The following is a 23,431-nucleotide window of genomic DNA, read 5'->3' as shown; positions in this document are numbered from 1 at the left end:
CCTAAGAATAAGCTTGTATCACTATAAGTTCCCCCTGTGAGCTGCGTTGGCTGTGTCCCATAGATTTTCGATCATTTTGGGTTCATTTTCATTTGTCTTGGGTATTTTTAGAATCCCTCTTTAATTTCCTCAGTGTTCCTTTCTTCCCCTTTTATTCTCTTCATCTGTGATATGAGGACTATCTTTAATATTATGTTTGGATTTCTTTCAGTTGTGTGTGTGTGTGTGTGTGTGTGTGTGTGTGTACGTGTGTGTGTGTATCTGATTATTTAAGTTGCTGAGCTCTTAATTTCACATGGACACTAACAACCCTGCACTGTTACGCTGCTCCCCCACAGTTACTGAATTTGACCTTATATTTTACATCTACTTGTTTTGTGTGTCCCTTAACCACTTATTGTGAATATAGATGATTTTATTACTGTTTTCTTTCATCCGTCCTATTAGCTGTGTACATGGTTGATTTACTACCTTTGTTGAATATTTGCCTTATCCAATGAGGTTTTTCCTTTAGTAAGTTTCCTTTCCTAATTTTTATGTTTCAGTCGTGGCCTTTCGTTTTTCACTTAGAAAAGCCCCTTTAAGATTTCTCATAAAGCTGGTTTGGCGTTGCTGAGCTCTTTTAGTTTTACTTCTCTGTAAAACTTTAGATATCGCCATCAAATCTGAAGGAGAGCCTTGCTGGGTAGAGTATTTTTGGTTATAGGCTTTTCCCTTTCACGACTTTAAATATACCATGCCACTCCCTTCTGGCATGCAGAGGTTATCCTGAAAAGTCAGCTGATAACTTTATGCAAGTTCCCATGTTTGTAACTTGTTGCTTTTCCTTTGCTCCTTATAATAGTGTCTTTTTATCTTTAATTTTTTGCATTTTAATGACAATGAGTCTTGGTGTGGTCCTCTTTGTGTTGATCCTGTTTTGGCCTTACTGTGTTTACTGGACTTGGATGTCTGTTTACTTTCCCAGGTTGCAGAAGTTTTCAGCTCTTATGTCTTCAGGTATGTTCTACACTGCTTTCTCTTTCGTTTTTGCTTCTGGGACCAGTATAATGCAAATATTAGTACACTTGATGTTGTTTCACAAGTCTGTTCAACTTTCCTCATTTCATTTTAATCTATTGTTTTACCATTCATCTTCAGTGATTGCCAGTACTCTGTCCTTCAGTTTTCTGATTCATTCCTCTGTATCATTTAGTCTACAGTAGTTTCCTTTTAGTGTATTTTTCATTTCAGTTATTGTATTCCTCATTTCTGTTTTGTTGCTCTTTAATGGTCTAACTCTTTTTTAAAAATTCTAACTTCTTGCTCTGATCGCCCATTCTTCTCCTGAGTTCTTTGATCATCTTTATAGTCATTACCTTGAACTGTTTGTTGGGGAGATTGGCTATCTCCACTTCACTTAGATCTTCTTCTGAGTTCTTATCTTGTTCCTTCATTTGGATCGTGTCGCTGTGTCATCTCATTTTTCTTAACTTGCTGTTTTTATTGCTATGTATGTAGTAGGCTCTTTACATTTCCTGACCATGGAGAAATGGCCTTTTGTAGGAGAGGTCCTATGTGTCCCAGCAGCCCACTCTCCCCTGGTCACTAGAACTATATGTTCTAGGTGTACCCACTATGTGGGCTGCTTGGGCTCTTCTGTTGTGGTGGGCTGACTACTGTGGGTAGTCTGGTAGGCTTGGCTGCCCCCAGAGTGCTTGTTTGCCAGACTCTGCCTTGTATGGAGGCTGTCTGTGCTGCTTGGTGAGGCTAAATCATAAGGCAGCTGGCTGCACAACTCTGGGGGACACCAAATCTAGTGCTGGTTCACTTATGGATAGAATTGCAGTCCAGGTGATATCAGGGCTAGTGCCCAGTCACTGGTCCTGGGGCTATGCTTGGCTACTGGGAGGAAGACACAGGTCCTGAGCTCTGGCTGCAGGAGTCACAGAGTTGGTGTTGGATCACTGTTCCTGACACAGCTATCTGCAGGGTCTGCGGTATCCCTAATCTTGTGTTGGCATTCTGATGGGCAGGGTCAGGACCCAGCTGAGTCCATGGCTGCTTCTGGTCTGCAAGTGAGTGTTCTGGTCACACAGGCTGCTGGGCTGTGGTATTCCTGGAGTTGGTGTGTGCCTGTTGGTTTATGAAGCTGATCCCACTGCTAGAGCAGGTTTGCTCTGGGTAGGTCTAAGCTCCATCCAGTCCCTTTGCAGTAATCACCTGCCGATGGTGTGGCTGATTCCAAGGTCAGAGCAGGCTCACTTTTCAGAGGGTCCAGGGACTCTGGGTCTGGTGCCTGTCCACTGAGGGGTGGAGGCTGGTCCTGGGGCTTTTGGAGGCTAGGCCCATGTCCAGGGGCAGCTGTGCATTGAGAGGGTCTGAAGGCAGCCTGTTTGCTGGTGGATGGGGCTATGCCCCTGCTCAGTTAGTTGCTTGGCCTGCAGCATCCTAGTACTTGTGTCTATCGTCCAATGGAAATGGGTAGGGCTAGGTCCTGAGGCTAAAAAGTAGAGGGAGGATTCTGAAATTATGCTTGCTGTTACCAGTGGCCACGAGGTAGAAGGAGCTCCCCCAAATGACTGCTGCCAGCGTATATGTCCCTGAGGCTGTGCTGTAGTTGCCTCTTGCCTCCCTGGGAGACTCTCAAAGATCATGAGGTAGGTGTGGCCCAGGATCCTTTCAAATGGCTGCTTCTGTTCTGATTCTCGGATCATGTGGGATTTTGTGAGCATCTATTTAGAGTGGAATCTCTATTTCCCACAACCCTCTGGCTCTCTGGAAAATAAGCACTACTGGTCTTCAAAGCCCAACTTTCTAGGAACTCTTCTTTCCATCACAGGATCCCTGGGCTTGGGAGCCTGATGTTGGGTTCATAACCCTTGCTACCTGGGAGCACCTCAGAAATTGTAATTATTCTTCCATTTGTGGGCCACCCACCTGGTGGTATGGGTCTTGAATATATTGAGATTTTGCCCTTTCTTCCTGACTTTCCGAGGTGCCTTCCTTATATCTTTAGCTGTAAAACATCTTTTATGGTAAGTCCCGGCCTTTTTCATCAATTGCTGTTCTGCAAACAACTGTGACTTTGGTGTGCCCATGAGAGGCATCAGACTCTGGGTCTTTGAATGCTACCATCTTGGACAATCTCTCCACTTCATTCTTAAATCATATTATTTAATTTTTCTTAGTATCTTATTTGATTAGCGACACTTTGAAATGTATTATCGTTCATGTTTACTTCACCTGTTTTAAAAAATTGAATAGTGCATTCATTCATTTTGAAATGAAGGCAGTGACATGTGAATTTCCATACCTCAAAAAATCAAGGATAGGACAAAAGCCTTTTTTACCTGTGTTACCCTCAAACTCTGCACCTGACCCCAGCCTGGGGATTAACCTCTTGCACCCATGCTCACCTTCTCTTTTTGGACGGTTAGCCATCACTGCATCTGTATGTGTGTTGACAAAGTGAACTCTAGTCTTTCCATTTTTGTGTTTTGTTTTTTGGTTTAGGGAACAGTCCTACTATGAATGTACATTTACTGGTCTGCTGAAGTTCATATATAAACCTGTCAAGCACATTAGCAGAGTTGGAATTGCTTGTATATACACTTTGATAAATTTTAGAGATAATGGTAGAACAGACGTAAATTTTATTTCAAATCCCAAAATATTCTCACACCATGAAAACATTTCCCTTTTTAATATATTTGTGTGTAGTTTATTTTTATGCCCATACGATATTTCCCAGAGATGGGTACGTGTTATGTTTCTTGCTAGCACATTTTCCGTATTGTTCAAAGTCAGGCATTTGGTTGTTTTATCATGATCATATTTCCATGAACTCGCAAATACAAGATCTTCTCTCACACTGCCTTTTACTCCCTGCTAATTCTCAGTCCTGGTCTTTCTTTATGTTCTTCATCAACCTGGATAGATTATACTATTTTCTCTCTTATTCAAGACCAATAGAATAGAATAGGGCACCCGGAAATAAACACTGATATATGGTCAAATGATTTTTGACAAGCTGCCAAGACTTTTCAAAGTAGAAAGGATAGTATTTTCAACAAATGGTGCTGAGAAGTCTTGTTGTCAACATGCAATAGAAGGAAGATGGACCCTTACCTAACATCATATGCAAACATTAATGGAAACGTGTCAAGAAACTAAATGTAAGACCTAATAAAATAAAAAGCCTTAAAAGAAGACATAGGACAAGAGCTTCATGACATTGGATTTGGCAGTGTCTTCCTCAATATGAAACGAAGGAAAAACAAAGGTACAGCTAACAAAAAAATAAACAAGTTGCAGTACATAATTTAAAAAAATGTGTATCAAAGAAATGTAAACAGAATAAAATGTCAACCCACAAGGTGGGAGAAAATATTTGAAAGCCATCTATCTTACAAGAGATTTCTATTCAGAATATACAGAGAACTCAACAAAAGGCAAACACCCTGATTCAAAAATGGATAAAAGACTTGAATAGATGGTTCTTCAAAAAGATGTACAAATGACTAAGCGCTTGAATAGATGTTCCATATCACTAAATGCATGTTTATATATTTGTGTGCATGCATACACACACAATCACACACACACACATACACAATCAGAAAACAGGTATTGGTGAGGATGTGACAGAGTTGGAAGCGTTGTGCTATGTGAGTGGGAACCTAGAATGATACAGCTGCTTTGCAAAAGAGTATGGCAATTTTTCAGATATTAAATACAGAATTACTGCATGATCCAGGAATTTTACTATGAGGTATACCCAAAGGAATTGCAATCAGGGTCTTAAAGAAATATTTGTACTTCAGTGTTTAGAGCAGTAATAATCACAGTAGCTAAAATATGAAAGCAACCTAAGTGTTCATCCACTAGTTCCTGGATAAGCAAAGTGTGGTATACCCATATAATACAATATTATTCAGTGTTAAGAAGGAAAAGATCTAGGATTATGCTACAACGTGGATGAATCTTGAGGAAATTTAGCTACCAAAAATGCCATTTTTGTGGCTTTTAGTGAGTCATAACAATACAACTACTTATTTCAATTATATGGGGTACTTAGTGTAGTCAAAACCATAGAAATTGGGAGGGTAATGATGCTTTTCAGGTTGTTATCGAACAAAAAGGAAAGTTATGTTTAAAGGATATAGAGTTACAGTTTTAAAACATAGAAAAGAATTAGAAAGATAAATGGCGATGCTGATCGCCCAATAATATGAATGTATTTAATATCACTGAACGGTGCACTTTATAATAAGTAACATATTATATTTTATGTTACTTGATTTTACCAACATACAAAATTGGGAAAGAATGTAATATCAGGAAAGGGAGTGGCCCTGAGATAGAGCAGAGAGTAATCAGAAGGGTGAGACATTGTATATGTTGAAGAAGAAGAACAGTGAGTTTTCATTGGACAGAAAAGACTTTATAAAAAAAGAAAAATAATTACTCTGAGGGTGTACTAAATAGATATCTGTGGGTGTACTGCTATCTCCCATGGGTTATCTTAAAGAGTGTTTAATAAAGTCCATAAGGCTTGCTGAGGCTTTTGTAAAAACTGGACTCCCTAGGAGATAATTAGAGGGTGGTACTTAAGTCTATGTCTAGGTTGACAGAGTTTGCAGGGAAGACGAACCTGAGAACAGTGGAGGTCCTGAGAGTGTAAGTACATGGAAATTAGGAAAAAAATAATAAAGGGAATTAGGAAAACTTTGGACTTCGAAGGTCATGTATTCCTGAGTCAGACCTGAGGTTTCTAAGGAGTTATATACAGAGTTGCTCTTTGGATTACTTGTTGATAAAGATCAATGGAAAAACTAGATTCGCTTCCAAACGTAGGTAAGATATAGTGAGAGGATGGAGGTGGAAAGTAGGGAGGCCCAGATAAAAGTTGGAAGGTCATATTGGGCCACGATGGTGGTAATATCCCGCAGAACAGATGGTAGGGCAGACTATGGATTCATCTTTCTTATTTCAGTTCCCCACCTCATCCTTAATAATTCTTTGGGAATATTTCATTGCTCTGTGATGCAGGTACAGAATTCGAGTGAGGAGACTACACCCTCAGTATCCAGCTGTCTGAGTCAGTGTGCTTCAAATGATGGAGAACTATTGCTTCTTTATGAGAAGAGTTAGTACCTCGTAGCTAAGCTTAAGCTGGAGCTTATGCAATATTGATTCCATTTTATATATACTGTTGACATGGAGGTTCCTCCTCCTCTTTTCTTGACCATTATGGAATGAATCTATATTTCTCAATATTTGGGTATATCAGATAAATACATTAAGTAAAGGAATCTTATATATGGCTCCCTGCATAGTTTGCTCTTTCTTGTTTCTCTTTTACCTTTACTAATTAGCACAGGGAGAGACCTTGAAATGTTCTAATCAGAAGAGATTAGAACATCATATTTCTAGAGAGGTTGGTTGGACAGAGCAGGGGTGCCAGTGAGAATCAAAGCTTCTGTTTCTACTTGGAATTGTACCTGAATAGAGTAGAGGGCTCCAGGAATTATCGTAGAATATTGCAATATCCCTGCGGGAGATCATTAAGAGAGGCAGCATCTGGTACCAGATCAGTGTACTATGACATGTTTGTCAGTCACCTGATGTGAGATTCTCACAGCCAATCCCATATGATAGGGCTGAGTGCACAGTGACGAAGAACCTGTGAAAGCCTCTGATTGCATGCTAAAGATGAAGCTCTGATTTTGGGGAGAATTTTCTTACCTGACTGAATGTCACCCTTCTGTGGGGATGAGATTCTGTGTTTTTCCTCTCTTGATGACCACTGACTGAAAATCATTAGAGGATCATGTCTAGAAAGCATTCTTTATTTAATTTCTTAAAGAAGAAGACATAGAAAACATTTTTATCCACTTACAAATTGAGGATCAAGGGGAGTGACATCAGTGAAAATGTCAAGGTAGGGAGCTCTGGCTTGTGTCCATCGCCAGAAACACTGACATACGTGGTAAAACCTGTCAGAATGATGTTATCAACACATGTAAGTTTTCTTTTTCGCCCTGTAGATTTATCTTTCATTGAAATTTTACTTACTGCAGGATGTGGAGAATAAACAGGGAAGTAGAAACTGTATTTCCTGATGAGAGAATCACTAAGTCACATTAGCTGTTCTGAGCTATGGCTTACTCACCGTGACTGTAATTAAAACAAGCAAACAAACAAAACACTTTTTTTTGTAAGTTAGTTCTGACATTTCCTCATTAAAGACAAGGTAACAGATACAGACTTAGATCTACCAGAATTGAGCAAAATTTTGATGGTACCTGTGTTGAATATATGAGCATGACCTGCTACAAATCTTCATTATACTTATTGCCACGACTGACAAATTCCCTTTTTCCACTCCTGATACGTTGCATGTAAGGAATGCATAGGTCGCTAACCCCAGCTGGTCACAGGTAAACTCTGCCACATGGATTACTGCATGTTTTCCTTCTGGAAGACCACACATTCTCGAGTATCATGCCTGCAGAGTATCTGGGCTCTTCTTTTTTCTGGATAAAGGTTAGATAATCACCTAATTTTAGGAGAAATATACAAATTGTATTTACATATTCTTCAGGTTTTTATTTATCCATTCTCTTTCAAGTCCTAAGTGCAAATATTAAAGTGATTTCCAAGAGGGTGGTAAATAAGACAGCTACATTTATGCTCCAAAATCAGCAATAAAGCATAATACAATTGTAAATGCATTAATGTGTGATTAATATGTAGATACTTATGTAAATGCAACTTTAGTAATGCTTTGTGGAGAGCTTCAGAATCTAGGTATTAAAAAAAAAGAAGAAGGAGTTCTTGAAACTCTCAGGGAATTATAGAGAAGTCTTTGTGTCTATAAATATCAATCTGAAATAATGCATATTCTCAGAAATTAACTAGGCATAAAATTGTAGGAAAACACTTCATGAAATGAAAGAGCATGTGATGGCCATACAAGAAAAAGAATATTCTCAGAGCATAATGAACAGTGTGGAGTTCAGCAGAAGGGTAATACAGAGTCAGAGAGTAATACTTTGGAGAGCCTAATTATGAGTTCCTCATATTTCATCTTTGGAGAGATGGTACTTATTTGAAATATGATGTTATAAGATGAAGTTAACATACTTAAATACTTCCATTTATAAATGACCACATAGAACCAGAATAAATGAAAGAGAACACAATATTATGTTTTTGTTGATTTTTGAAGATCTCAGGTGAGTGCTGATAACTTAAAAATACATGATGTCTTTCACTGCAAAGTAAAGGAGCTGTTACAGTGGAGGATTCCTGTACTGAATGTAATATTATGACATAGTGTGAGTGTGTTTCGTGTTTGGTAATTGTAATCATTGTTGCTTTTGTTGTGGTCATCCATTTACAATGCTTGGTGTCAGTTGATTTATCTCTTGTAAAAATAAAATACATTCTGTGTGTGTGAAAAAAACATACATGATGTCTTGATAAAGTTGTATGGAATTTGAGATCTGGAAAAAAGCATTTCTTTTCTGTGATGTTAGGATGCTAATTGGACATTTTTGCAAGAAAGAGATTTCAGGATGCAAATCTGGTGTCTCTAAGGTGGGAAGTCAGTTCATGGCGGAACATTCTATTAAACTTGTGTGAGTGCAGAAATATATCTTTGGAAGGAAGAGGTCACGAATCCCTTTTTAACAGTTAGTGGTTTATAGTATACCGAATGAGCAAAATGGCTATTTCTGAACTTTAGAAAAAAATAATATAGTTTTTCTGCATTTATATTATGAAGCTGATGTAGAATATCAAAAATTCTTTATTTTGAAAAACAATGTAATCAATTTGACATAATTCATACATATTGAACCTGTGGTACACACACACAATAAAACTTTCATTCAAAAAATCTTTTGCACTTAAGAAATATTTTCTAGTGTAGTTGATTGACAATGTTGTGGGTTTTTAAAATACACGTTTATTGGAGTATAATTGCTTTATAACACTGTATTAGTTTCTGCTTTACAACAAAGTGAATCACCTATATGTATACATATATCCCCATATCTCCCCTTCCTGAGGCTCCCTCCCACACTCCCTATCCCACCCCTGTGGGGGACATAAAGCACCGAGCTGATCTCCCTGTGCTATGCGGTAGCTTACCAGTAGCTCTTTTACATTTGGTAGTGTATATATGTCAGTGCTACTCTCTCACTACGTCCCTGTCTCCCCTTCCGCCCTGTGTCCTTAAGTCCGTTCTCTACATCTGTGTCTTTATTCCTGCCCTGTCACTAGGTTTGTCAGTACCATTTTTCTAGATTCCATATATATGTGTTCGCGTATGGTATTTGTTTTTCTCTTTCTGACTTACTTCACTCTGTATGACAGACCCTAGGTCCAACCACCTCACTACGAATAACTCAATTTTTTTCCTTTTTATGGCCGAGTAATACTCCATTGTATATATGGGCCACATCTTCTTTATATATTCATCTGTCAATGGACCTTTAGGTTGCTTCTATGTCCTGGCTATTGTAAATAGTGCTACAGTGAACATTGTGGTACATGTATCTTTTTGAATTATGGTTTTCTCCGGGTATATGCCCCATAGTGGGATTGCTGGGTCATATGGTAGTTCTATTTTTAGCTTTTAAGGAACCTCCATACTGTTCTCCATAGTGGCTGTATCAGTTTACATTCCCACCAACAGTGCAGGAGGGTTTCCTTTTCTCCACACCCTCTGCAGCCTTTATACATTGTTGTGTTAATTTCTGCTGTGCAGCAAAGTGATTCAGTCATATATATATATATATATATATATATAAAATATATCTTATTTTCCATTATGGTTTATCACAGGATGTTGAATATACTTGCCTCTGCTATACAGTAGGTCTTTGTGGTTTGTCCATCCTATGTAGAATGGTTTGCTTCTGCTATTCCAAAACTCCCAATATTTCCATCACTCTCTCCTTGGCAACCACAACTCTGTTTTCTATATCTGTGTGTTTTTTTCTGTTTCACTGACATGTTCATTTGTGTCCTGTTTTCGATTCCAAATATAAGTGATATTATATGGTATTTGTCTTTCTCTTTCTGACTTACTTCACTTAGTATCATTATCTCTAGGTCCATCCATGTTGCTGCAAATGGCATTATTTCATTCTTTTTTTATGTCTGAGTAGTACCTATTGTATATGTATACCATACCTTCTTTATACATTCATTTTTCAATGAACATTTAGGTTGTTTCCATGTCTTGGCTATTATAAATACTGCTGCAATGAACATATGGTTTTATGTATCTTTTTGAATTATAGTTTTGTCTAGATGTATGTCCAGAAGTGGGATTGCTAGATCATATGGCAACTCTCTTTATAGTTTTTTTGAGGAACCTCCATACTGTTTTCCATAGTGGCTGCACCAACTTACATGGCCACCAACAGTGTAGAAGGGTTCCCTTTTCTCCGTACCCCATCCAGCATTCGTTAATTGTAGATTTTTTTTTAATGATGGCCATTCTGATCAGTGTGAAGTGATACCTCATTGTAATTTGGATTTGCATTTCTCTAATAATTAGTGATGATGAGCATCTTTTCATGTGCCTATTGGCTATCTGTATGTCTTCTTTGGAGAAATGTTTATTTAGGTTTTCTACCCATTTTTCCATTGAGTTATTTGTTATTTTGTTATTGAGTTGTAGGAGCTGTTTGTATAGTTTGGAAATTAAGCCCTTGTCAGTCTCGTCGTTTGCTAATATTTTCTCCCAGTCCATAGGTTGTATTTTCATTTTGATTATGGTTTCCTTTGCTGTGCAACAGCTTATAAGTTTGAATAGTTCCTGTTTCTTTTTTGATTTTACGGTAAGTCCCCTACATATGGACAAGTTCTGTTCCAAGAGTGCGTTTTTAAGTCCTAATTTGTTTGTAAGTCCAACAAAGTTAACCTAGGTACCCAACTTACACAGTCGGCCAAATGATATTGTACCGTAATAGGTTTATAATCCTCTTCACACGAACAATACATAAAAAACAAACACAAAAATAAAGAAAACATTTTTAACCTTACAGTACAGTAACTTGAAAAGTACAGTAATACAGTACAACAGCTGGGATACTCGGGCTGGCATCGAGGGAACAGGCGAGAAGAGTTTCTGATTAGAGGAGGGAGAGGAGGTGGGAAAAGGTAGAGGTGAAGGATTGTAAGCAGTAGGAGATGGAGGGCAAGCTGCCATTTCACTCATACCTGACGTTGATGGCACACGTTCTGGTTCCTTGCTGGATTTAATTCTATCAACCCTCTTGAAAAAATGATCCATTGATGTCTGGGTCGTAGCTCTTTTTTTCTCATCATAGATGACAAGGTAGCACTGGATTTCATTCTGAATGGCTGCTGCCACCTTTGGGTACCATTCTAGGTTCGGGTCCTGTGCCTCAAAAACTAACAGTGCTTCCTCAAATAAAGAGGATTCCCTTGCCATTTTCTGTGTCGTGAATCTCTTCAGTTCTTCAGTTACTTCTTCTTCCTCCTGTCCCTCTTCATCCTTTCTCTGGGCCTCCAATTCCATCAGTAAGCCCCTCATGTTGCACAGCAAGGAGTTCAGTGAAATCGTCCTCTTGAAGATGTAGCTCCAGCTTCTCGCTGAGGATCACTACGTTGCCGAAGGCCTCTTTGGACTTCTGATCTACCTTCTCAAATCCACAAAAATCATGAACAAACTGTGGGCAAAGGTTCTTCCAAACCCCATTCATGGTGACCACCATACCCTCACACTATGCAAAGTCAATGTTTTTATGGTCTTGTAGATGTTATAGTCCTTCCAAAGTTGTCCCTAGGTTGTTCCTGATTTGTCACTTACCTTTACTGCGTGACAAAAAGTGTGACATAAATATATATTTCTTGAAAGTCGCTCTAACTCCCTGGTCCATAGGTTGGATGAGCAACGTAGTATTCGGTGACAGATGCACTACTTTGAAGTTGGGACGAAAGTCATCCATGAAGTGGGGGTGGCCCAGAGAATTGTCAAGCAGCAAAAGAATGTTTTGCTGGAACATCCTTCTCCAAGCAATATTTCTCTACATCTGGGATAAAGTGGTGGCAAAACCAGTCCTGGAACGTGGTCTGTGTAATCCAGGATTTGGGGTTACGCTTTCACACAACAGGAAGAGAGCCCTTGGCTGTGTTTTTATGGGTTCTTGGGTTCTCTGAATGATAAACTAATAGAGGCTTCAGCTTCAATTCACCGGAAGCATTGCCGCCAAACAAGAGTTGGCCTATCCTTTGCTGCTTTACAGCCCGGCATCAACTTTTCCTCCTTACTGGTGTAACTTCTGTCTGGCATCCTCTTCCAGTACAGTTGTGTCTCATCCACATTAAAAACCTGGTTGGGTAAATACACACCATCATCAGTAATTTCTCAAAGTGTTTCCGGAAGTTCCCGGACAGCTACCCTATCTGCACTTGCTGCCTCTCCACTTACTTTTGCATTGTGAAGGTTGACTCTAGCCTTGAACCAATGAAACCAGCCATGGCTGGCATTAAAAGACGTTCCCTCTGATTCTTTGCCGTGTTTCTTCTTCAAGTCTTCATAAAGGCTTTTAGCTTTCTCTTGAATCAGCATTAAGCTGAGCAGGACTCAGCGCTGATGTTGATCCTGCATCTGCACACTGAGAAGCTTCTCCATCTCCTCCATCACTTTTCCATGCTTCTTCAATATTTTGTCAACATCATCAGCACAGCAGACTTCACATGTTCCATGATCTTGTCCTTGTTCTTTAGATTCGTGCCAATGATTGAATGATTCATGTTATAAGAATGAGCGATGTCTAACATCTTTTTGCCTCGCTCCACTCTCTCCATTACTTTCACTTTTGTTTCCATCATTATCGCTTGGCCCTTCTTAACAGTACCAGCTACATCACCGCTGCTTTTACGCTTGCTTCCAGACATCTTGGGCTTGAGATAAAGGTACTGTACTACTGTACTCTATACAGTACTGTAAAGGACACAAAAGCACAACCGGTTATAGAGGATGCACGCACGTGACAATGCATGCCAGGCACTTTAAATGCGAATTGGACGTGAAAATGGACGTTTGCATCTTTGAAAGTTTGCAACTTGAAGGTTCATATTTAGGTGACTTACTGTACTTGTACTGCCTAGGGAGAACTACCTAGGAAAACTGTGGTATGATTTATGTCACAGAGTGTATTGCTTATGTTCTCTTCTAGGAGTTTTAAGGCGTCCTATCATATTTAAGCATGTAAGCCGTTTTGAGTTTATTTCTGTGTATGGTGTGAGGGTATGTTCTGACTTCACTGATTTGAATACAGCTTTCCAACTTTCAAAACATCACTTGCTGAAGAGACTATCTTTTCCCCATTGTATATTCCCGCCTCCTTTGTCGAAGGTTAATTGACCGTAGGTGTGTGGGTTTATTTCTGGACGATCTATTCTATTCCATTGATCCATGTATCTCCTTCTGTGCCAATACCATGCGGTTTTGATTACTGTAACTTTGTAGTATTGTCTGAAGTTTAGGAGGGTTATGCCTCCTGCTTCGTCAACACAAGATTGTGTTGACAGTTCTGACTTTTTATGGTTCCAGATACATTTTAGAATTATTTGTTCTAGTTCTGGGGAAAGTGTCATGGGCAATTTGAGAGGGATCACATTAAATCTGTAGATTGCTTTGGGTAGTATAGCCATTTTAACAGTTTTAATTCTTCCCATCCAAAAGCGTGGGATGTCTTTCCATTTCTCTGAATCATCTTCAGTTTCCTTTACTAATATTTTGTAGTTCTCAACATATCAGTCTTTCACCTCCTTGGTGAGGTTTATTCCTAAGTATTTTATTGATGCCATTTTAAAAAGGATAGCTTGTTTACATTTCCTTTCTGATATTTCATTGTTAGTGTAAAGAAATGCATCCAGGGACTTCCCTGGTGGCTCCATGGTTGAGAATCCGCCTGCCAATACAGGGGGCATGGGTTTGAGCCCTGGTGAAGGAAGATCTCACATGCCATGGAGCAACTAGACCTGTGTGCCACAGGTACTTAGCCTGCACACTAGAGCCCATGAGCCACAACTACTGAGCCCATGTGCCACAACTACTTAAGCCAGCATGCCTAGAGCCTGTGCTCCGCAACAAGAGAAGCCACTGCAATGAGAAGACTGTGCACCACAATGAAGACTAGCCCCCACTGGCCACAACTAGAGAAAGCCCGTGCACAGCAGTGAGGACCCAATGCAGCCAAAATAAATTAAAAAAAGAAAAAGAAAACCCAAGAAATGCAACCAATTTATGTATGTTAATCTTGTATCCTGCTACTTTGCTGAATTTGTTTATCAGTTCTAGTAGTTTTTGTGTGGAACTTTTAGGGTTTCCTTTATATATATTATCATGTCATCTGCATATAATGACAACTTTACCTCTTCCCTTCCAATGTGGTTAGATTTTATTTCTTTTTCTTGTCTGATTGTTGTGACTAAGACTTCCAATACTATGTTGAAGAGAAGAGGTGACAGTGGGCATCCTTGTCTTGTTCCAGGTTTTAGGGGAAGGCTTTCAGCCTATGAACATTGTGTTGGTTTGTCATAAATAGCTTTTATTATGTTGAGATATGTTTCCTCTATACCCACTTTGATAAGTGTTTTTTTTTTTTTTTTTTTTTTTGTGGTACACAGGCTTCTCACTGTTGTGACCTCTCCTGTTGCAGAGCACAGGCTCCGGACGTGCAGGCTCAGTGGCCATGGCTCACGGGCCCAGCCGCTCCACGGCATGTGGGATCTTCCCGGACCGGGGCACGAAGCCGTGTCCCCTGCATCGGCAGGTGGACTCTCAACCACTGTGCCACCAGAGAAGCCTTGGTAAGTGTTTTTTATCATGAATGGATGTTGATGTTTTTCAAATCCTTTTTCAGCATCTATTGAGATGATCATTTGTCTTGTGTTTTTCCTTTGTTGATGGGGTGTATCATGTTGATTGATTTGCATATGTTGAAACAACTTGGTGACACTGGGGAGAATCAAATTTGGTCATGGTGTATGATCCTCTTATGTGTTGTCGGATTCGGTTTTCTAATATTCAGTTGAGAATTTTTGCATCTATATTTATCACAGATATTGGCCTGCAATTTTCTTTTTTTGGTAGTGCCTTTCTCCGTGTTTTTTTTAATCTTTATTGAATTTGTTCCAATATTGCTTCTGTTTTATGTTTTGGTTTCTTGTTTGTGAGGCATGTGGGATCTTAGCTCCACCATGAGGGATTGAACCTGCCTCCCCTGCACTGGAAGGCGAAATATTAACTGCTGGACAACCAGAAAAGTCCCCATCTGTTTTTTGTTTGTTTGTTTGTTTTAGTAAATTTCTTTCTTTCTTTATTTTTGGATGCATTGGGTGTCCGTTTCTGTGCATGGGCTCTCTCTAGTTGTGGTGAGCGGGGGCTTCTCTTAATTGTGGTGTGTAGGCTGTTCATTGCGGTGGCTTCTTTTGTTGCAGAGCATGGGCTCCAGGTGCGTGGGCTTCAGCAATTGTGGCTATCAGGCTCAGTAATTGTGGCTCCTGGGCTGTAGAGCGCAGGCTCTGTAGTTGTGGCACACAGGCTTAGTTGCTCCGCGGCATGTGGGATCTTCCCAGACCAGGGCTCGAGCCTATGTCCCCTGCATTGGCAGACGGATTCTTAACCACTGTGCCACCAGGGAAGTCCCCCCAATCTGTTTTTGATATCAGGGTGATGGTGGCTTCATAGAATGTCTTTGGAAGTATTCCTTACTCTTCAAACTTTTCGAAGAGTTTGAGAAGAATCAGTGTAAGTTTTGCTTTGTATATTTGGTAGAATTTGCCTGTGAAACCATCTGATACTGGACTTTTGTTGGTAGGGATTTTTTTAAAATTACAGATTCTATTTTGCTTTTAGTGAACAGTATGTTCAAGTTATCTATTTCTTCTTGATTCAGTTTCGCTTGGCTGTAAAAAAACAACATATATTTTTAGGTTATGTTAGCACCTAAATACTTACCATGTATTAGACCACAAAAGAGTGAAGAAAAAAATATTAAAATATTTTTTCAAATAGAAAAAGTATTGAAATATTTTTAAGAAATTGGGATAATACTAATTACAATAATGAAAAATTGTTCTGAACTTAAAGACTACTTTATCTAAGATGCTTATTATATGCTTATTATAAGCATGATATTATATGCTTATATATTATATGATATTATGTGTGCTTATTGTAAGCATGATATTATATGCTTATTGTTTTATTGTTTTTAAATACATGGAATGTTTTTTCCTTTCTAACGTAATTCTTTTATTTTACCTGTATATTGTGAAAAAATTTTAGTTGCACATAATATAAAAGATTACACTTTAATAGGAGATATTAATCCAGTTACAATTACTATAGTACTGAAAATACTTAGGTTTAGAGTTACCATGTTATTGAGTGCTCTTTTTTTTTAATTTATTTTTTAAGAAGATTTAATTTTGGAGGGGGCATACATTATTTATTTATTTATATCATCTTATTTGACTATAAGTGCTTTACAATGGTGTGTTAGTTTCTGCTTTATAACAAAGTGAACAAGCTATACATATACATATATCACCATATCTCCTCCCTCTTGCGTATCCCTCCCACCCTCCCTATCTAACCCCTCTAAGTGGTCACAAAGCACTGAGCTGATCTCCCTGTGCTATGCAGCTATTTTACATTTGGTAGTATATATAAGTCCATGCCACTCTCTCACTTCATCCCAGCTTACCCTTCTCCCTCCCCATTTCCTCAAGTCCATTCTCGATGTCTGCGTCTTTATTGCAGTCCTGCCCCTAGGTTCTTCCGAACCATTTTTTTTCTTCTTGTTTAGATTCCATGTATATGTGTTACCATACAGTATTTGTTTTTCTCTTTCTGACTTACTTCACTCTGTATGACAGACTCTAGATCCATCCACCTCACTACAAATAACTCAATTTCATTCCTTTTTATGGCTGAGTAATATTCCATTTTATACTGAAGATGTGCAACATCTTCTTTATCCAGTCATCAGTTGATGGACACTTAGATTGCTTCCATGTCCTGGCTATTGCAAATAGAGCTGCAATGAACATTGTGGAACATGACTCTTTTCGAATTATGGTTTGCTCCAGGTACATGCCCCGTAGTGGGATTGCTGTGACATATGGTAGTGGTAGCTCTATTTTTAGGTTTTTAAGGAACATGCATACTGTTCTCAATAGTGGCTGTATCAATTTACACTCCCACAAAAGGTGCAAGAAGGTTCCCTTTTCTCCACACCTTTGCAGCATTGTTTGTAGATTTTTTTGATGATGGCCATCCTTACCTGCGTGCGGTGATACCTCATTGCAATTTTGATTTGCATTTCTCGAATGATCAGTGATGTTGAGCATTCTTGCATGTGTTTGTTGGCAATCTGTATATCTTCTTTGGAGAAATGTCTATTTAGGTCTTCTGCCCATTTATGGATTGGGTTGTTTGTTTTTTTGATATTGACCTGCATGGGCTGCTTGTAAAGTTTGGAGATTAATCCTTTGTCAGTTGCTTCGTTGGTAAATATTTTCTCCCATTCTGAGGGTTGTCTTTTCGTCTTGTTTACGTTTGCCTTTGCTGTGCAAAAGGTTTTAAGTCTCATTACATCTCATTTGTTTATTTTTGTTTTTATTTCCATTTCTCTAGGAGGTGGGTCAAAAAGGATCTTGCTGTGATTGATGTCATAGAGTGTTCTGCCTATGTTTTCCTTTAAGAGTTTTATAGTGTCTGGCCTTACATTTAGATCTTTAATCTATTTTGAGTTTTTTTGTGTGTATGGTGTTAGGGAGTGTTCTAATTTCATTCTTTTACCTCTAGCTGCCCAGTTTTCTCAGCACCACTTATTGAAGAGGCTGTGATTTCTCAATTGTATATTCTTGCCTCCTTTATCATAAATAAGGTGACCATATGTGTATGGGTATATCTCTGGGCTTTCCCTCCTGTTCGATTGATCTATATTTCTGTTTTTGTGCCAGTACCATACTGTCTTGACTACTGTAGCTTTGTAGTATTGTCTGAAGTCAGGGAGCCTGATTCCTCCAGCTCTGTTTTTCTTCTCAAGATTGCTTTGGCTGTTCGGGGTCTTTTGTGTTTCCATACAAATTGTGAAATTTTTTGTTCCAGTTCTTTGAAAAATGCCATTGGTAGTTTGATAGGGATTGCATTGAATCTGTAGATTGCTTTGGGTAGTATAGTCATTTTCACAATGTTGATTCTTCCAATCCAAGAACATGGTATATCTCTCTATCTGTCTGTGTCATCTTTGATTTCTTTCATCAGTGTCTTATAGTTTGTTGAGTAAACGACTTTTGTCTCCTTACGTAAGTTTATTCCTAGGTATTTTATTCTTTTTGTTGCAGTGGTAAATGGGAGAGATTCCTTAATTTCTCCTTCAGATTTTTCATCTTTAGTGTATAGGAATGAAAGAGATAAGTGTACATTAATTTTGTATGCTGCAACCTTACCAGATTCATTGATTAACTCTAATAGGTTTCTGGTAGAATCTTTAGGATTCACTATGTATAGTATCATGTCATCTGCAAACAGTGAGAGCTTAAATTCTTCTCTTCCGATTTGGTTTCCTTTTATTTGTTTTTCTTCTCTGGTTGCTGTAGCTAAAAATTCCAAAAGTGTGTTGAATAATAGCGGTGAGAGTGGGCAACCTTGTCTTGTTCCTGATCTTGGTGTAAATGGTTTCACTTTTTCACCATTGAGAACGATGTTGGCTGTGGGTTTGTCATATATGGCCTTTATTATGTTGAGGAAAGTTCCCTCTATGCCTACTTTCTGGAGGTTTTTTTAATCATAAATGGGTGTTTAATATTGTCGAAAGGATTTTCTGCCTGTATTGAGATGACCATATCGTTTTTATCCTTCAGTTTTTTAATATGGTGTATCATATTGATTTGCATGTATTGAAGAAACCTTGCATCCCTGGGATAAACCCCACTTGTTCTTGGTGTATGATCCTTTTAATGTGCTGTTGGATTCTGTTTGCTAGTATTTTGCTGTGGATTTTTGCATCTATGTTCATCAGTGATATTGGCCGGTAGTTTTCTTTCTTTGTGACATCTTTGTCTTGTTTTGGTATCAGGGAGACGGTGGTCTCATGGAAAAAGTTTGGGAGAGTTCCTCTCTCTGCTGTATTTTGGAAGAGTTTGAGAAGGATAGGTGTTAACTCTTCTCTAAATGTTTGATAGAATTTGCCTGTGAAGCCATCTGGTCCTGGGCTTTTGTTTGTTGGACGATTTTTAATCACAGTCTCAATTTCAGTGCTTGGGATTTGTTTGTTTATAGTTTCTATTTCTTCCTGGTTCAGTCTTGGAAGCTTCTGCTTTTCTAAGAATTTGCCCATTTCTTCCAGGTTGTCCATTTTATTGGCATATAGTCGCTTGCAGTAATCTCTCATGATCCTTTGTATTTCTGCAGTGTTAGTTGTTAATTCTCCTTTTCATTTCTAATTCTAGTGATTTGAGTCTTCTCCCTTTTTTTCTTGATGAGTCTGGCTAATGGTTTATCAATTTTGTTGATCTTCTCAGAGAACCAGCTTTTAGTTTTTTTGACCTTTGCTGTTGTTTCCTTCACTTCTTTTTCATTTATTTCTGATCTGATCTTTATGATTTCTTTCCTCTGCTGACTTTGGGTTTTTTTTTTCTTTCTTTCTCTAATTGCTTTAGGTGTAAGGTTAGCTTGTTTGTCTGAGATGTTTCTTGTTTCTTGAGGTAGGATTGTATTGCTAAAAACCTCCCTCTTAGAACTGCTTTTGCTGCATCCCATAGGTTTTGGGTCTTCATGTTTTCATTGTCATTTGTTTCTAGGTATTTTTTTATTTCCTCTTTGATTTATTCAGTGATGTCTTGGTTATTAAGTAGTGTATTGTTTAGCGTCCATGTGTTTTTACTTTTTACAGATTTTTTCCTGTAATTGATATCTAGTCTGATAGCATTGTGGTCGGAAAAGATACTTGATACGATTTCAATTTTCTTAAATTTACCAAGGTTTTTTTTGTGACCCAAGATATGATATATCCTGGAGAATGTTCCACGAGCACTTGAGAAAAAGTGTATTCTGTTGTTCTGCGATGGAATGTCCTGTAAATATCAATTAAGTCCATCTTGTTTAATGTATCATTTAAAGCTTGTGTTTCCTTATTTATTTTCATTTTGGATGACCTGTTCATTGGTGAAAGAGGGGTGCTAAAATCCCCTACTATGATTGTGTTACCATCGATTTCCCCGTTTATGGCTGTTAGCATTTGCCTTATGTATTGATGTGCTCCTATGTTGGGTGCATAAATATGTACAATTGTTATATTTTCTTCTTGGATTGATCCCTTGATCATTATGTAGTGTCCTTCTTTGTGTCCTGTAATAGTCTTTATTTTAAAGTCCTTTTTTGTCTGATATGAAAATTGCCACTCTACCTTGCTTTTGCTTTCCCTTTGCATGGAATATCTTATTCCATCCCCTATCTTTCAGTCTGTATGTGTCTCTAGGTCCGAAGTGGGTCTCTTGTAGACTGCATATTTACTGGTCATGATCCATTCAGCCAGCCTATGTCTTTTGGTTAGAGCATTTAATCCATTTACATGTAAGGTAATTATTGATATGTGTGCTCTTATTACCATTTTCTTAATTGTTTTGGATTTGTTATTGTAGGTCTTTTTCTTCTCTTGTGTTTCCTGCCTAGAGAATGTCCTTTAGCATTTGTTGTAAAGCTGGTTTGGTGGTGTTGAATTCTCTTAGCTTTTGCTTGTCTGTAAAGGTTTTAATTTCTCTGTCAAATCTTAGAATTAGATCCTTGCTGGTTTGAGTAATCTCGGTTGTAGCTTTTCCCCTTTCATCACTTTAAATATGTCCTGCCAGTCCCTTCTGGCTTGCAGAGTTTCTGCTGAAAGATCCACCGTTAACCTTATTGGGATTCCCTTGTATGTTATTTGTTGTTTTTCCCTTGCTGCTTTTAATATTTTTTCTTTGTATTTAATTTTTGATAGTTTGATTAATATATGTTTTGGCATGTTTCTCCTTGGGTGTATCTTGTATGGGACTCCCTGCACTTCCTGGACTTGATTAATGATTTCCTTTCCCATATTAGGGATAGTTTTCAACTATTATCTCTTCAAATATTTTCTCAGTCTCTTTCTTTTTCTCTTCTACTTCTGGGACCCCTATATTCGAATGTTGGTGTGTTTAATATGGTCCCAGAGGTGTCTCAGATTGTCCTCAATTCTTTTCATTCTTTATTCTTTATTCTGCTCTGCAGCAGTTATTTCCACTCTTTTATCTTCCAGGTTATTTATCCATTCTTCTGCCTCAGTTATTCTGCTACTGTTTCCTGCTAGAGAATTTTTAATTCAATTTATTGCGTTGTTCATCAGTGTTTGTTTGCTCTTTATTTCCTCTAGGTCCTTGTTAAACGTTTCTTGTATATTCTCCACTCCAGTTCCAAGATTTGGGATCAACTTTACTATAATTACTCTGAATTCTTTTTCCGGTAGACTGCCTATTTCCTCTACGTTTGTTTGTTCTGGTGAGATTTTACCTTGCTCCTTCATCTGCTGTGTGTTTCTCTGTCTTCTCATTTAGCTTTGGGGACTGTGTTTGGGGTGTCCTTTTAGCAGACTGCAGATTCGTAGTTCCTGTTGTTTTTGGTGTCTGCCCCCAGTGGCTATGGTTGTTTCAGTGGGTTGCATAGGCTTTCTGGTGGAGGAGACTGGTGCCTGAGTTCTGGTGGGTGTGTCTGGAGCTTGTCTTTCTGGTTGACCGGTCCGCATCTCGTGGTGTGTTTTGGGGTGTCTGTGGCCTTATTATGATTTTAGGCAGCCTCTCTGCTAATGGGTGGGCCTGCATTCCTGTCTTGCTAGTTGTTTGGCATGGGATGTCCAGCACTGGATCTTGCTGGTCTCTGAGTGGAGCTGGGTCTTAGCGTTGAGACGGATATCTCTGGGAGGCTTTCGCCGTTTGATATTAGAAGGTGCCGGAGGTCTCTTGTAGACCAATGTCCTGAACTCGGCTCTCCCAACTCAGAGGCACAGGCCTGACACAGGGCCGGAGCACCAAGACCCTGTCAGCCACACGGCTGAGGGTGAGAGCAAGAGGTAGCTTTGGTACATCTCAAAGACCACCAATGAGATTCACTGACCATTTTCTCTCCAGAAGTGAATAAAATAAAATTCAGTCTTTGGCTAGTCAGCCACTTTGGTAGCCAGCCTCCAAGATGGCCCTAATTATCCCCTAATTATCTCCCAGTCTTCATGTACCTGTGTGGCTTCTCGCACTTGAAAAGGGATGACTATTTAACTAATAAGAAATTGCAGAAATGACAAAGTGTAGCTTCCAAAGTTATAAAAGACATTGCAGCTTCTGCTTTGGTTTCTGCTATATCACTCACCCTGGGGTAATCCAGCTGCCATGTCATGCGGATACTCAAGCAGCCCTAAGGAGAGATCCATGTGGCAAGGAACTGAGGCCACTTACCAACAGCCACGTGAGTGAGTCATCTCCGAAGTCAAAACATTTAATTTTATTTATTTTTGGTTGTGTTGGGTCTTCATTGCTGCACAAGGTTTCCCTAGTTGTGTCAAGCAGGGGTTTACTCATCGTTGTGGTGCACGGGTTTCTCCTTGCGGTGGTTTCTCTTGTTGTGGAGTATGGGCTCTAGGTGCATGGGCTTCAGTTGTTGTGTCATGCAGGCTCAATAGTTGTTGCTTGCTGGCTCTAGAGTGCAGGCTCAGTAGTTGTGGCACATGGGCTTATTTGCTCTGCGGCATGTGGGATCTTCCCAGACCAGGGATTGAACCCCTGTCCCCTGCACTGGCAGGCAAATTATTACCCACTGTGCCACCAGGGAAGTCCAGTGTGCTCTTTTTTAAACCTAGTCTGTTTTCATTATTTTTTGTCTTAACGATTCTGCATTAAATTAAAAAATTAATACTCCTTTGTACCCCTCCTCTTTGAGGATTATATATGAAGAAGTATGTCTTATTTATTAATCTCAAAATTTCACCTTACTTTTAAGAAGTAATCACAATGTCAAGTATTTAATACCTTTCACTTCCACCTTGAAAAGCATAGATATTAAAGTGGTAATATAATTACCTTCCCTAGTCTATCACTTTTACTGTTTGTTATGTATAAAAAACAACTAAAAACATGCATGGTTTGTAAGGAGATGACAAATTTCAGAAAATTCGGAATCTGAATACACTCTATACATAGCTTTGAGATAAAGACACAGAAAATTGCCAGATACTCAGAGGCCCCCTGGTCCCATTCTAGTGACTCCCCTTAAGGTTTAATATTGTTCTTGTATCTAACAAAAAGATCATGTTACCTGTATTTTGTATTTTATATAAATGTTATGGCACAGTAAAATCACTTTTGGATTGGGCTTTTTTAT

The sequence above is a fragment of the Delphinapterus leucas genome, chromosome 4 (assembly GCF_059928025.1).
Source record: "Delphinapterus leucas isolate spDelLeu-1000000601 "Yukka" chromosome 4, BTC_Dleu_Yukka2, whole genome shotgun sequence".
Lineage (NCBI taxonomy): Eukaryota > Metazoa > Chordata > Mammalia > Artiodactyla > Monodontidae > Delphinapterus > Delphinapterus leucas.
The sequence above is the reverse complement of the archived record's forward strand: the minus strand, read 5'-3'. Positions refer to the sequence as shown.